Source organism: Thermobia domestica, chromosome 6 (assembly GCF_964235325.1).
Source record: "Thermobia domestica chromosome 6, izTheDome1.hap1.1, whole genome shotgun sequence".
Classification (NCBI taxonomy): domain Eukaryota; kingdom Metazoa; phylum Arthropoda; class Insecta; order Zygentoma; family Lepismatidae; genus Thermobia; species Thermobia domestica.
The window spans coordinates 178,002,721-178,007,937 of record NC_137459.1 but is presented as its reverse complement, the minus strand read 5'-3'; positions in this window follow the sequence as shown (position 1 = coordinate 178,007,937).

The following is a 5,217-nucleotide window of genomic DNA, read 5'->3' as shown; positions in this document are numbered from 1 at the left end:
TCAATAAGGTAATCGGCCTGTAGTTGTTCGGATTTAACTTGTCATTATTCTTGTAAACCGGTACCACATGTACATGTTTCCATTTAGATGGAAATGACCCTGTTCTTAATGAGGTATTGTATATTTTTGACAAGACTGGAGCTATTTCTTTCGAACATGCTTTAAGTATATAATTTGGAAAGCTCCCAGGTCCTGAAGATGCTAATGGCCGAAGTTTACCTATTACTTCAGTAACATCATTTTCACATATTACTGGAATCGTTACATTATTGCTGTTCAGATTACTAACTACAGCACAATCTAGGGTATTAACTTTTAAATTAAAATTATTGTAAAATACATCTTTAAAAACTTCAGCAATTTGCTTTGTCCCTGTAATGGTGGTACCATTGAACAAAATTCTATTGAGCATTCAGTAATATCAGTTAGAACAAGATCCAATATATTATATGGCAACTGAGAGTCGTATGGTTGATTATACTGCTTTAAGCTAAATATAGACGCTAACTCTAACATAATAATAATAATAATAATAATAATAATAATAATAATAATAATAATAATAATAATAATAATCCAGCATAACAGTTATCGATTGCATCACATTGGCAACAATCGACGCATATTTTAACTTCATAAAAATTCTTTTCTCACGATTTGAAAACTACGCAAGATAACATCTTCATTATGTCATTTTGTTTATCTCGGTGTGATATATGTCTTATCTCTGGACAATATCACAGTAAAACAAAAATTAAATATTAGGAGTACATCGTACTTTTGGGCTACATCTCACTAACCATGGAAAGATTGAGTAGTGTAAACTTTAGGATGTAAGTTTTAGCTTAACTTGCATCATACATTCTTATGATTACAAAAAGGAAATTTGAACAATATTCTTAGGATTACAACGCGGAAGATAATTTTCCGAAATCCGGAATGTTTCCAAAATCTGGATTTTTTCGATTTCTGGATTTTTTCCGATATCCGCAATTTTTCTGAATTCCGGTACTTTCCGAAATCCGGATTTTTTCGCATTCCGGAATGTTTCAGAAACTCGGATTTTCTCCGAAATCCGGAATTTATCCGAAACCCGGATTTTTTCGCAAATTTCGGATTTTTTTTCGAATTCCGCAATTATTTCGAAATCCTGATTTTTCCAAATTCCGGACTTTTTCTGAATTCCGGATTTTTTTCCCGAAATCTAGAATTTTTCCGAATTCCGGAATTTTTCGATTTTAGTTTCCGGATTCTGGAAAGTAAAAATTCCGGAATTTTCCATCTCTAGTATGTATGCTTGTTTGTTTGTAGGGATGTTTTTCTGGTGTACAAAGAAAAAAAAACACCTTTCATCATATTTTCAAGTAACTGTATTGAAAAGACGGATATATATATATATATATATATATATATATATATATATATATATATATATATTGCCTATCTTGAGGCGCGAGAGAGGATTAAGAAAAAGGAAGAGGTGGTTTATAATTTATGCCAAATATAGAGTCTCATGAGCTACTCATGCTAGGAAGGTGTAAAGTTTTTTTTTTTTTTTTTTTTTTTTAAGTAAATACACATATGACTTACAATCTGGGGAAAATACTGCGGGAGTAAAACACCTTTATATGTTGGTTAAGAATGACGTAAAAATTAGGGAAAAGAAATGATATTAAGGTCGAAAACATCGTCTTCAAAGACGCTCAAATGAATAGTGACACACCCGATGCCGCCTAAGTCCAATCTTTTACCCTTCCCATAAGGGTGAGAAAAAGTGAGAAATAGAATGTCAGAAATGACTGAGATTACTGTCGAATTCACAGTTTTTGCGGTCACTAAACTGATTTGTTCCCAATGGCATTTAAACCCAAGGTTAGTGAAGAACATGAATGTCACCTGACCCTTCGACGTTGCTTCTGGTTATTTATTTTGCTCAGCTCATTAATTCTCATACAAGGAATGCTCAAGCCATTTTGCATGAAAGCACAACTGATAATTCATAGGGGCAACAACAAAGACGTTGTTTTTAGTTATTCTAATCAGTTCTTTATTTTCAAATATCGTGCATAAACATCATCCTTCCCGTGCGAAAGCGTGTATTTATTTTAGTATCACATAATAACGTGGATCATTTTGTATATGATTTGGCTGTGTATTAGTTTATACTGAATTTATATATATATATATATATATATATATATATATATATATATATATATATATATATATATATATATATATATATATATATATATATATATATTAGCATATTAAATTTTCTGACCACAGAAACTAAATAAATGTTTGATTTTGCTGTGCTTCGGGAAGATAATCGACATTTATTTTGACTCGATTACACTTCAATATCAGTTTCGGATCCAAAACCACAGCCAACTTTCACAGAAAGTTAATTTCGATCCCTGAACAAACCGATTTTGTTGAAAAAAAAGTAGTTTTGGTAAAGAGTTCTAAACCATTTTTACCAGATGTTACTTTGTTTTTCAAGGTAACCCAAAGGAACGCATTTAGTCCCACCCGTTACCATTAGCAACCCTGATACAAACATTATAGTTCGACATGCAGTAATATTTAGTGCACTTTAACATATATAAATGTATATTGTATGCCCGGAATATAGCAGTAGAGGTAAGAATGAAACCCTCAGTGACAAGTCCCTCCGAGATGAAAGTGGATGCTCAGAACTGTTGTTCAACTGCAGTACAAGAGCTCATGTATGCCTGCCACACCTTATGTCATCAATTACAGTCTACCGCAATTTACATAACATGGACATACAGTATAGGATTGCACTTCCGAGATCGTTGAAAATATGCCATAGCGCTTTAGCACGACGTAAGTGGTGACAGGAACATGCACCATGGGCTACTGACAACTGGAAATGCGCGATATGTTCGGATGAGTCATTGTTCAGCTTATTTCAAGCCACGGATCATGCATATGTGTAGCGGACATCCAAACAAGTATATGATCCACAAGCTCTCCGCCGAACCGTGAAATATTTCGGCAGTTCTATGATTATGTCGTCAGCAATATTCTAGCTTTTAGAGTGTCCTGTCCAAACGCTTACTACTCGCGTCACCGTCCATGATTATGTTGCCATTTAGGGGACAATGTGCATCTTATGTTCCAGACGTTGTTTCTGGGCAATTACGACATATTATAGGAAGATAATGAGCTTGCTGTCTTAAGTGAGAATGTTGTGGCTTGGTTTGTAGAACATCGGGGTCAAGCTAAATATAGTCCAACGCCAGATTAATCTGGTAAGCTGAGCTTTTTACTTAAGTGTTCCCATTAAATTGATCAACATCTGTATAATATTAGAACAACTACAGGTGTCTACTCTTGTGACATTAGTCTTCATAGAAAATCACATTTATGTTACCACCTTATTGGTGCGTTAAAGGTCAAACTGTAACGTGATAATCACAGCTCTTTCTGGGCTTGAAGTGAAGGAAAACAGGTCTCAGATTGATCCGGTTTCTTTACTAGATTCCTCCATTGCTTCGGTACACAAGCATTTTTTTCTTTATTTAGAAGAAAAAAAGACAAACTTGTATAAAGAGTGCAAGGTTCAAGGTAATAGTATAAAGAATGAAAGGGTTGTAAATGTATCTTCCGATCTCGCGCATAGAAGTAGAAAAACGAGATGGCGGATACTACTGCTGTTCGTAAGTAGGTTACGTTTCATGATGTCATTTTCAATACAACGGGAGAGAGAAAAAAAATAAAAGTTGCTTTGGAAAAGGAATATGAAAAGATATTTTGCTCTATTCAAATAGAGTCATTTGCCTCTAAAATGGTTGCACGTTTTCTCCTTGGAAGTGATTGGACCTGCTGGAATTTTTTTTTTTCAGATCCTATTCAAATCGAAAATAATGGCAGTCACATCCATAGTGTTTGAGGAGAAAGCTTTTTACTCTCAAGCACTTCAGGAAGATATTTTGCAAAATGAATCTGCTATGTGTATAAGGAAAATGCCCGAATGTTTTTCGTTTTACTTTACTATGAAACTCATAATATAAAATATTCAATGAGACGTAGTTTACTTTTGAGGTGTAAAACTATCCCGGGAATATGAAATGTCATTCCATAAACATAATGATTTTTTTAAAAGATAAAGTTTTGTTTGGAAATCGATTGCTTAGCTCATGGAACATACATTCAACTAGGTAAATCCCTAGAGCAAGTCATAATTTAGTAGCTTCTTCTTTTACTTAGGACGTGTAAAGTATAGCAAATAGGATAACAAATAAAAATATAAGAAATGTATCCTTCGCTAAAATCAATATGAAAAGTTGTCTTCAAATTCTGAGTGAATTTGTAATTTCGTAAATATAATTCATCGTCTCGAACATTTGTATTCATCCCTTTGGTTTCTAGTATTTTACATGGTAATGCACTTACGCATAATTAGTTAATAACTAACATAGGTATTTGAGTCATCTATCTACTGACGTGAGGTTTGTTCGCACGAATAACAACCCTAACTATTCAATATGCTATGTTTGACATACGTCGTCTGTGAAATTTAAAGTTTAATGAAGTTGTTATTTTTTTGTTTGTTTCTTTGTAGCGTCATTGCAATGGACTTCGTTAGTTGCTTTGAATTTACAAATGCAGCCAAATTTGCTAGAAAGAAAGAGAACGAATAATGATTTCCTGCAATAGAAGCTTATTGTGTTTTATGCGAGGTACATCCCCTTACACAAGCATACTTCAGAAATTGAAAAATCTTTCTATGCCAAAGTTTTATGCTAGATTTTGTGCCGCATACCCTGAGTTTCCTACCGTAACCAATTTTTGGCTACGATAAGCAAAATGTAAGGAGCTTGATACATGCAGCCTTCTACTTAAGAAATTGAAAGCTTATCCATGCCAAATTTCTCTGCCGTTTTCTGCCACAAACCACGAGTTTAGTGGTGTATCCGTTTTTAAGATATGATCCTACGAAATATACTGAGGCCCATGCCCCCTTAGTTCCGATATTTAGTTTATTTTCCCAAAATATTTGATTTAGTTGGCTGGGTTTTGCGACTCAAACTTCGAGTTATGTGCTACCCTGTTTTCAAGATATGCCCTACCAAATATACTGAGGCCCATGTCTCCAGCCCTCGCTTAAAAATATACCATTTTCCATGCCGAAAACACCGAGTTTTTTGCTACCTCCATTTTCAGTATATGCCCCTACCAAATATG